This window comes from Vipera ursinii (genome assembly GCF_947247035.1).
Source record: "Vipera ursinii genome assembly, chromosome: 2".
In the NCBI taxonomy this organism is placed as follows: domain Eukaryota; kingdom Metazoa; phylum Chordata; class Lepidosauria; order Squamata; family Viperidae; genus Vipera; species Vipera ursinii.
The window spans coordinates 138,282,796-138,293,857 of record NC_139513.1 but is presented as its reverse complement, the minus strand read 5'-3'; positions in this window follow the sequence as shown (position 1 = coordinate 138,293,857).

The window sequence follows — 11,062 nt, the reverse complement described above, 5'->3', positions numbered from 1 at the left end:
AGGTGGTGACCCTTTGAGAGCTGTATGCAACGAAATTTCATTTTGATGTATGCCGATTGGTGTACATTCAAAGTGACAATAAAGTTATCATCATCACATAGTTTTTTCCTCATCATAATCACTTTTCCTGAAGCTGCTGGAAAGTCCACAGGAATGTAGTATAAGATGTGATCCCCTATACACAACTCACAACAGATTCAGGGGCAATTCAGCTAGGAGGATAGTATGTGCTTCCTGCAAGGAAGAATGCTATTTCTCCTATTACCTGTGTCTTTGCTCCAGTCATCCAAAGCCCTCCTTAGAAGCACCAGCAATAACATGAACATAAAAACAAAAACATGGAGGCTACTGCATCACATGTCATGCGGCCTTCAAGTCCAACAACCTTCTCCTTGGAGTAGTTGGTGAAATACATTTCCCCATGGAGATCACAATAATGGCTGAAATCAAGCAGGGATGCTGATCACATGGGATCTTGTGCATTGTGTAGCATGAGGGAAGGACGGCTGGTAGTTGCCAGATGGACAGAATCATTGGAGGAAGGCAAGATATACTTCACTCTGCATTGTATAAGCAAACAATGGAGGAAAAGAGACATATTAAATTCATAGGGGAATTGTGCAACAGTCTGTCATCCTCCTGCGCCAGGGGTGTCCAACTCAATTTCATTGAGGGCCGCATCAGCATTGCGGTTGCCCTCAGGGGGCCGGGTGGGTATGGCCTGGGTGGGCGTGGCCTACTGGGTGGGCGTGGCTAGAGTGTGTATGGCCTACTGGGTGGGCGTGGCCAGCTCTCCATCGTTCGCATCAAGGGTGCCTATGGGGGCCTGGGCAGGAGTGGGACAGATCTGAGGGTCTCTGGCAGGAGGAGGGTCTCTGGGCCAGGGCCAAGGCAGTGGGGGCCGTTCCCTCACTGTTTCCAGGATGGCTTCGCAGGCTGGATCTGGCCCCTGGGCCTTGTGTTTGACATGTCTGTCCTACACTTATTGTGCTAGTGATTTTTATGTGAGTCCCATGCTTCAGACGCAACTGCAGCTCTTGTGCGTTTTCCAAGATGTAGCTGCCTCTAGGAGATTTATGATCAATCGACTCCACCTTGTGGTTTGTTTGGAGAGATAGGAAGCACACTGGACAATAAAAATAGATAGATGCTTTCATATCTTTGGACATTATTTAATAGCGACGGCTTTTTAACCTATTCAAAACCCATTTGGTGTAATATTAGCACTGCAGGGTTTTTGTCTGTTTGTTTTATATGCCACCAATCTCACTATCCAAAGATATTGCTCCATTCTTGTGGCATTTCACAAACTACAGTATAGTTCTTCATCAGTACCACATCAATCCTGACAATTATTTTGTGGTCATAATGGTGATTATCAGTTTCAACAGTCTTTCTTGCCTTCATAAGTTTCAGCTAAATCCCAGGAGGAAATACCTTTCATGCAGTGAGGGAGAGACTAACAACAAAGGGAAACAACGGTTGCAGCATCTTTACTGATTGCCCACATTAAAAGAAGCTTAGAAATACCTTCAAAAGAAATCCTAAGACATCTTGGGGAAAAGTGAGAAACATGATGAGACCTCATGTACAGGAAGAAAACTTTCTAGTTTTTCAACAGGCACCCTTGGTGTACACAGGCATCCTCCTATGTTTCTTTTTTACAACAGCATGTTGTTTTTCAAGATAGCCTTTAAATTAGAGATTCTAATATAAAATAATCTAAACATGCTTGGAAGGCTTTGCTTGTGCTTGTAGCAAATATGCCTCAGCTTTGTCCTTTGTCGTGTGTGTGTGTGTGTGTGTGTGTGTGTGTATACAAGTGCATTTGGGTGTGTGTATATATACTCTATATTGATACATAGTGGTATATAAACTATGTGGCAGTTTTAATTGATCAAAGCCATAAATGGACAATGGCAATCAATATCCACAGGTCCATCAGGTAATGGCTGTGACACATGGTGGAGTGTAATTTGGAAAGTAAGATGAATAAATTATAAATAAGCACATAGAAATTACCATAGGAAATTAATAAAAGAAAAACAGATACCTATGCCGTATGCCTGTGAAATAAAATGAAAAGGAACGAAAGGAAGGGGAAATGTAATACAACAGATCTGAAGGATCTGATCTTGTGGCATAGAGTTTATAAACATGTGCAAACACTTTTTTTATTTATTAACACACATGCACAGATACCTCAAATAAGTGAAGGTATAGGTTTCATTATGAAAGAAAGGGTTAAAATGTGTGTCAGTTTGACTTTGGACCATGTAACTTTTACAGACGAATAGGGAAATAGGATCTGTAGGCTGCTTGTTGCCTGTTAAACTCCAGTGAATGGTCATAATAAAAGAAACAGAGAGGAATTTGGGGGGGAATTGAATACAGGTAGTCCTTGACTTACAACCACAATTGAGTCCAAATTTATATTGTTGAGTGAGAAATTTGTTAAGTGGGTTTTGTTCCATTTTATGACCTTTTTTGCTACAATTGTCAAGTGAATCACTGCAGTTGTTAAATTAGTAACACCGCTGTTAAGCGAATCTAGCTTCCCCATTGACTTTGCTCGTCAGAGGGTCACACAAGGTGATCCCATGATCCCAGGACACAGCAGCTGTCATAAACGTGAACCAATTATCAAGCATCCAAATGTAAATCACATGACCCTGGGGATGCTGCAATGATCGTAAGTGTGAACAAAGGTCACAAGTCACTTTTTTCAGTGCTGTTGCGACTTCAAACGGTTACTAAATGAACTGTTGTAAGTCGAGGACCACCTGTAATGTTCTCAATGAATGCACCCGGGAGAAATAATTATTCTCCTAGCTGAGATGAATAGATAGATAGGAATGACCTGAGTTGGTATAGAAAAAGTTACTGGGCTAATTGGTGACTCCAGAATAAAAAAGAATGAGCACTGGTGAGTATCTGCTTTAAAAAAACTGCTTCCTACAGAAAAAAGAGAGATGAGTTTAGTTCAAATTCATGCTTTAAATTATGCACATGATCAAGTGCCAAACGTACATTTATGACCGTGATTCAATTGTTTCTTTATGATGACAGATCCGAGAGATTTAGCAAAGGATATCAGGGCGATGATGATAGTTCTGAATGGGGCAGGTTTTATTTTTTTTAATAGCGTCAGAACTTGCATCTGGGAAGAAAAAGAAAGAAAGGAAGAAAACAAGAATGAAAGAAAAATCAATGCAGGACAAGAAGATGCATGAAAAAGTATTAGAAGATACGTTTTCCCACAGAATGAATGGGAAATGGATATAAGGGGGAAAAAGGATGCAAAAGCTGTTTGGCATAGAACAAAAAGTATCCTACAAAAGAGCCATAAACGTTCGTGGTGAAGTATGAAAAAAAGAGGATTGTGTAGATAAGAAAACAAAATGTCTGTAAGAGAATCAGGAAATGCTGACAAAATGATTGTTAGGCATATGGTGTTAGCCTACAATGTTGGGTTGAAAATATATCAACCATGATGTTATGTCTTTAAGTTGTTAATTGGCCAATGGGTGTGTAAGTGTTCTCGTGGCCATAAGAGGGAGCTAGTAACGTAGCTTCTTTCTCTCTCTGAATTCACTGCTCTCTACTATTACTGTTTTTGCTCTGTTCCTGTGATAAACCTGAACTGTGTATTGACCTCTGGACCGGTAAGAAGACTTTGTATTTGGATTGCTACTTGGACTGTTTATTTTTGACTGTGCATTTTGTTTTTACACCACCTCAAAGTAAAATACTTTTTGCTTTTACAACTCAGTGTACTCCTGTGTGTGACTCTTACTGCTCTCAGTACCCTTCCTTGTCTGTGCAACTCTTTGGTAGCACAAGGAGACCTCTGCACAACAAATTCCTTAACAATGATGACGCAAAAATTTTATAAATAATTAAAAAGCAAGATGAACACTGTAAGAACGGGTTACTGTAGAAAAGTGTGCGGTAAAACGAGAAGATATAAACACAGGAGTGAATGGGTATTGGATGCATGTAGACTGGTGCAAAAGGAGTGACCTTTATGGTGGGGGGGAAAGTATATTGAAGTGGTTTGCTCATAGAAGGAGAGTGAATGAGGAACAAATGACAAAGATAGGAAGGAAGAATGAGACGTGGCGGTGCGGTAGTTAGAATGCAGTAATCGCAGGCTAATTCTGCTCACTGCCAGCAGTTCGATCCCGACAGGCTCAAGGCTAACTCAGCCTTCCATCCTTCCGAGGTCGGTCAGTAAAAGGAGAACCCAGATTGTTGGGAGCAATATGCTGACTCTGTAAAACACTTAAAAGAGGGCTGTAAAGCACTATGAAGTGGTCCATAAGTCTAAGTGCCATTGCTAAGTGCCATTGTTATTAGAATAGAAAAAGTAACAAATAGGGTTGATGAGAACCTGAAAAAGGAGAGGAGAACAGAAGTCAGTTTAAGTAGGGGGATACATATGTGCAGTGCTTTTTTTGTAAAAGAAAAAGGTGCCAGAACTCACACGTGTCATACAACCCATCTTACCTACCCTACAAGGTTTCATCCAAAAAAGGTGCCGGAACTCCGTTCTGAGCGTTCTATGAGAAAAAAAGCCCTGCCTGTATGGTATACGTAATGACTGTTTGGAAGGACAAAAAGTATGAACTGGTCTGGTATAAATTTGTTTTTCAAAGCCAGCTTGGTGTTGTGATTAAAAGTACTAAGCTAAAAACTGGGGGTTCATGGATTCAAGCCCCGTCTCAGACACAAAGCCAGCTGAGTGACTTGGGCCCCATCCTTCTCTTTTAGCCCTAGGAAGCAGGCAATGGCAAGCCACTTCTGAAAAACCTGGCCAAGAAAACTGCAGGAAATAATCCAGGCAGTCATGAAGAGCCAAAACAATAATAATACACTAGTTTTAGTTTCATTTTCTTATCTCGTGCTTTTAATTTCTTTGGCTTACTGTCTCTTACTTCTTTTCCATACAGTGGATAAAGTTGCTTGCACTGTAAGAACATAATGTGGTGGATATATATGTACATATGTGTGCATACAGATTTCTGCACAATATTATTATTATTAACCTTGCAATCTTACTATGTATGGTGGCTTAGTCTCACAGTAGGGCAACGAATCCCAGTCTGCTGCTCAATTGGATTACAGCCCCATCCACGATTAAGAAATGCTATTCTTGTCACAGTAGGAAAACTGACAGAAAATATATTTGTATATTTATGAAGGGGGATTACTGATATGGAAGGAACCAGAAGAGGGAGCTGTGAGCAAAGAATAAATTAGAACTAGAAGAACGTGAAACCTCTGGCAATTCTGCATGTTTATTTGCCTTTCTTTGCACTTTTCCACACATAAATGTTAACATGAGCTTCTAGACCCTGGGTTTATTTAGCAATCACAGTGTAATAGTCATCAAGCATGTTGAAACATATAAAATGCCCTCTTAGATATGCCACAAAGAAGAGGGACTCAAGCTATTCTCCAAAGCGCCCAAAGGCAGGACAAGAAGCAATAGATGGAAACTAATCAAGGAGAGAAGCAACCTATTTATTTATTTTATTTTTATTTTAACCTAGAACTAAGGAGAAACTTCCTGACAGTTAGAACAATTAGCCAGTGGAACAACCTGCCCCCAGAAGCTGTAAATGCTCGTAACACTGGAAGTTTTTAAGAAGAGACTGGACAGCCACTTGTCTGAAATGGTATAGGGTTTCCTGCCTGAGCAGGGGGTTGGACTAGATGACCTCCAAGGTTCCTTCCAATTATTATTATTATTATTATTATTATTATTATTATTATTAATAATAATAATAATAATAATAATAATAATAATAATAATAATATCTTTAGAGTATGGGATCTCTAATAAAACAGCTCCAGCCATACTCAAGAGGGTGGAGCGAGTAAGCCCAGAGACCGTAAGGACTTCAGCAATATGTACACAAGCAGGCACACAGACATACCGTCATGGTTCTGACAGATGAAACTCTTCAAAGAACTTCGAGGCATTGTTTACATCCGATGTTTTTGCACTGACACATACAACATGCACACAAGCATTCAAGAAACCCAAAACAATTCAGTGGAGATTGGACTCACAGAGGACCCAAATTTCTGCCTGCCTTAGTTCAGTGGAGAGGAACGAGAAGGAATGAGCAGGAAATGGTGAAGACGTGAACACCATATCTTAGATAAAGGCATGAGTATAACCCCGGGGAGGGGTCCCCGTTGACCAGATTTACTTGCCTGATGTAAAGATAAATGTTGGCGGTTCCTAGATATTACAGAACTGTATGTGCGCACGAAGAGAGAGGGGAAGGGAGAAATTGCCAGGCATAACCTTTGGTCTACAAAGATTTCAGAAGCAACGTAAACCTCTCAGGGATCTTTAAGCATATAAGAAAGAGATTATAAAGCACAGGTCTCCGAGGTAGCCCTCATAAGCCATGCCTTGCTCCAAAACCACTCCTTCCAAAAAGAAAATCAGCTAACAGCACATGGACGGCAGGCCTCACTCTTCCTCCACAGAAAACTAGCTTTGCATGCAAGGGCCATTATCAACACATTGCTTTCCTAACAAGGGTATATAATATTGGATCAGGAAATGGTTTCCTCCAGTCACAGATTATATAACTAAAGGGAAGCATTAAGGGAAAAAAAACATCAAGCTCTCTTCGAACCCACAGCAGCTTTACAGTGAATTTCTTAGGGTTTACATCAGGGGTCCTCAACCTTGGCGACTTTAAGACTTGCGGACTTCAACTCCCAGAATTCCTCAGCCAGCAAAGCTGGCTGAGGAATTCTGGGAGTTGAAGTCCGCAAGTCTTAAAGTCGCCAAGGTTGAGGACCCCTGGTTTACATGACTGCAGACTTAACAAGTTAAAGAGCTTTTCCTTTTTTTTTCTTTTTTCTTTTCACCTACTTGATTAATATTACCAAGTACCAATTCATCCTTTCTATCTTTGTCTATCTCTCTTCCTTCAATAGGACAGACAAAAAGCAAAGGCAGTATAATTATCCTAATATCACGGATTTGCTAAATTGTAACCGAAGCAACAATGGCTGGTAACCTGTGTTGGGATTCACATGCTGTTGAACAGTATTTGGGTGTATTGTGTGTAAATGGTGGGAGGCCCATCTGGAACTAAGAAGGACACATTGAAATTAACTAGACATTTTGGAAGCTTTAGTTAAAAAGGTGAAATAAGTTTACTCTTCCTGTTCCTATAACACTTGGAATAAAATAAGGCGATGGCAAGCTGTCTCACATGGTTACACATGGCTTCCTTGAAAGATGTTTATCAAACCAGCCTTGTAACAAGGCAGATGGAAAAATATAAAGCCAGCTCCAAACATTTTTTTCCTGATCTCTCCAGAGTGCAGATAATTTATTTATTTATTTTATTACATTTATATACCGCCCTTTCCCGAAGGACTCAGGGCGGTTTACAGGGTAATTAAAAACCAAGATACAAAAGTTAAAAACAAGTTTAAAAAAAATTATATCCTCACTTAACAACCACAGGTGGCACCAGCACATCCATTGTTAGCATCACATGACTGTGATGGGCTTACAATAGGGCTCTTCAAACTTGGCCCTTTTATGACTTGTGGACCAACTCCCAGAATTCCTCAGCCAGGCAACCCAGAAAAGTTGGTGACCCCTGTGGTAGAAAGACAGAAGCAAGATTTGTGAATCCGACACTGAAGGAACCATGGGTGTAACATTTCTTCCTTCACACACTCCAACTGGGCCCTCCCAACCTGGTGGTAATACAGTGCTTCAAAGCCCAACTCTTTGCAGGTGTTCAGTGGGATACCCTGGTCTATGATTTCTAATAGGGCTAGGAACAATCATCCATCCAGGTCCTGTCAAAAATCATCAACGAGTTTTCAAACAATGTTGTTTCCATCCCATGAACCTGAATCTTGACTGCAGCAGATCTAGAAAATCTATTCCCTCTTTGATCCTCTGCAGCTAGAATCCAACTGCCATCTTTTTTTTTTAATCCCATTTATATCCCGCCCTTCTCCGAAGACTCAGGGCGGCTTACAATCTAAAGCACAAATCAATGTGCTTAGCAATAGCCTTCATTCTATGTATATGCCTGATTATTAGGGCTTTCGGGGGACCCCACGTGGCATTATTACAAAGTCAGCTTATTGCCCCCAACAATCTGGGTCTTCAAAATCTCCCCTGAAAAAGAAAGATTGAAGAATGGCCAATCGTAGTCTAAGGAGCCAGACTGAGAGAAGGCTTCTTCAGGAAAAGGCTTACCGCAAATTTAGGAGAATGGACAGCAGTCCCCCCCCCCAAGAAGCATTAACCACTTCAAATCTAGTCACACATGCCCGGCTTGGCTATACCAATATGTCAGATGTGACACGATCAAATACACAAGTGGTGAAGCTGATACTGCAGAGGGCCCTATCCACAACCTCAATTTCCCCAAACTTAAGATCCCAGATAATATTTCAAAACAGTATCCTGGTCTGCTTTAGTGGAAATCCCCAAATGGAGACAAATTCAGAACAAATGCAAGTGATTTTATCTCTAAACGTGTCATAGCAGCCTGCAGGAGGAACTTCATTTCCACTTTTCCAGAAGAGGAAGTACAGTAAGCTACCCTGAATAGAGTTGCTGGATGTGATTCTATAGGAGCAATAAAAGTGGAGATATGAGAGCACTTTGCCACCGTTATATCTACCACATACTTCTGAACGTGGATCCACAGCCACCATCAGTCTGGTTCATCCTTTGTTTTTATTCCACTGTCATTCAAGGCCTTACAAATGTCATCTGTGATATGATGAGGAGTGGTATCATAGCGGTGTTTCAATATCTAAGGGGCTGTCACAAAGAAGATTGGGAGTCAACCTGTTTTCCAAAGCACCCGAAGGCAGGACAAGAAGCAATGGATGGAAACTAATCAAGGAGAGAAGCAACCTGGAACTAAGGAGAAACTTCCTGACAGTGAGAACAATCAACAAGTGGAGTGGGTTGCCTTCAAAACTTTTGGGTGCTCTAACACTGGAGGTGTTTAAGAAGAGATTGGACAATCAGGGTTTACTAGACGTCCTCCAAGGTTCCTTCCACCTCTGTTATTCTGTTATTTTCTGCAGCAACTCAATGGATAAACTAACAGTATGGTTACAAATGCAGAATTTAGGGGACTCTGTCTTTAGGAGTGACTGCTCTAACTACTTAGGACTAGGCATTTTAGCTAGCATTGGCCTACCTGTAACAATTCAAGCAGTTGGGATTGTTTCTTAGCATTGATTTGCATGGGCAAAGCAGAATTTATACTTAATGGTTAGTAGAACATAAGCCATTTTATTCCTCTTCATCCAATGACTTCTCTTCTCCAAGACAGAACAACTTTCTGCTGCTTGTCTCAGCAAAGGAATGAGCACACAAAGATTGGAGGCTAAAATTAACCCCGGAGTTAAATACTTCAAATCCTGCTCAGAGCCATTTTAAGCAATGCCACAAATTAAGACGTCTTCCATAGCTAAGCCTAGGGCAACATGCAAGCTGTCACAGCTTGGGAGGTTAAATCCCCAAGGCCAAAGCTTTCATCCTTTGAAGGGACCAGAAACAGTGCCAGAAACTTTCCACGTGTCCTAACATTGAGAGGTATGCCATGTCATGCTGCAATGGAACTCAGAGGAGACAGCACAACAGCCACTGATGGAGTGCTTCTGGAAAAATCTTGGTTAAATGAAGCAAAGGCAGCCCTAAAGGACACCTTCTAAGACACGCTAAGATACTTGATCTCTCCAAAAAAAGGCTGAGTCAAAGTATTTTCATCAGATATCGCCTTCAGTTAACGAGACGAGTTTGGACATTCTGGCAATCTTTCATCCCACTAGTTCTCCAATCCTCACTTTGAATTAACCAACAATGGAGCAGCCATATCATCCTCAGGTATATATTTTTATTTCCATATAAACAAGGCCATTAAGAGGGTTCTTATTTAATACATAACATGCCAAGTAGGTACTTTAGAAAATAATGTCTGTTTTTTATGTTGTATTTTCTACCCAGGATAGGGTATGTTTCTGTGTTATTTTGATAATACTGTATTTTATTTGCTGGTAGGGTGGGGTACTTTGTGTTACTGTTTTTATGATGATATAACCTTTTTTATGTTATTAGTGGAGGGAACGTATAAATAATTGTTAACAGATAAATATATTCCCCTCCCTGTAATTATGATTAGAATGTGATTTGGGACTACATACTCTTTTTGAGATGCAAGAATAGGAACGACCAGTAGACGGAAGCAGAGAGTTTTCTGTATCTCTATGCTGCCATCAAGAGGTCATTTGGATTTTTGCAATCTTGATCTGATACCTCTAGTGTATTGTATTGTTCTCACAACAGAAAGGAAATGTGTTTAGCTATAAAAGGAAGGAGCTGCTTAGCAAGCTATTATGTTTCAACTGCACAATAAGATAAGGCTGTAAATGTATGTGTGTGTGTGTGCCCGCGCATGTACATATGTGTATGTGTGCAGTTTATAGTATTTGCCTTGTTCATGTGATTTTTAAAGGTTTTCTGCTATTTTTGGATTTAAAATCGGATGTGTTCTACCTCCCATTTTGCAGTTCATTAAAAGTTGTTGAATATGTATAGTTTATTCTGCAACTAGTTTATGGCGACTTAGAAAAATCCATATCAGGATAGCCAGGACTTTCTTATTAAACAAACTTCAAAGCAGGAAGTTGCAACCAAGATTTACACTAGGCATGGTCAGAGGCCTAACATTTGCAACAGAGAAATAATAAAGAGAAGTGCATACCAGGACTGCAGGAAACAAATTGATATTTCAAAATTAGATTTAATGGAAGAATTGTTTTCAAGCTCATTCATAAACTATTTAGCCAGATCCATGTGGCTCTGGTTCTTGAAAATAGTTTTATGATGAAAAAGCTATCTCTGGGAATCTGCTAAATAGGACATTTGGCTTATGAATTTTGACAGTAAATATTTATTACAGAATGATACTAACCCAGGCCCACCCTGTTTGGGATATAAAAATCCACATGATCATGTGATGGCAAGAAATTATTAAATTCT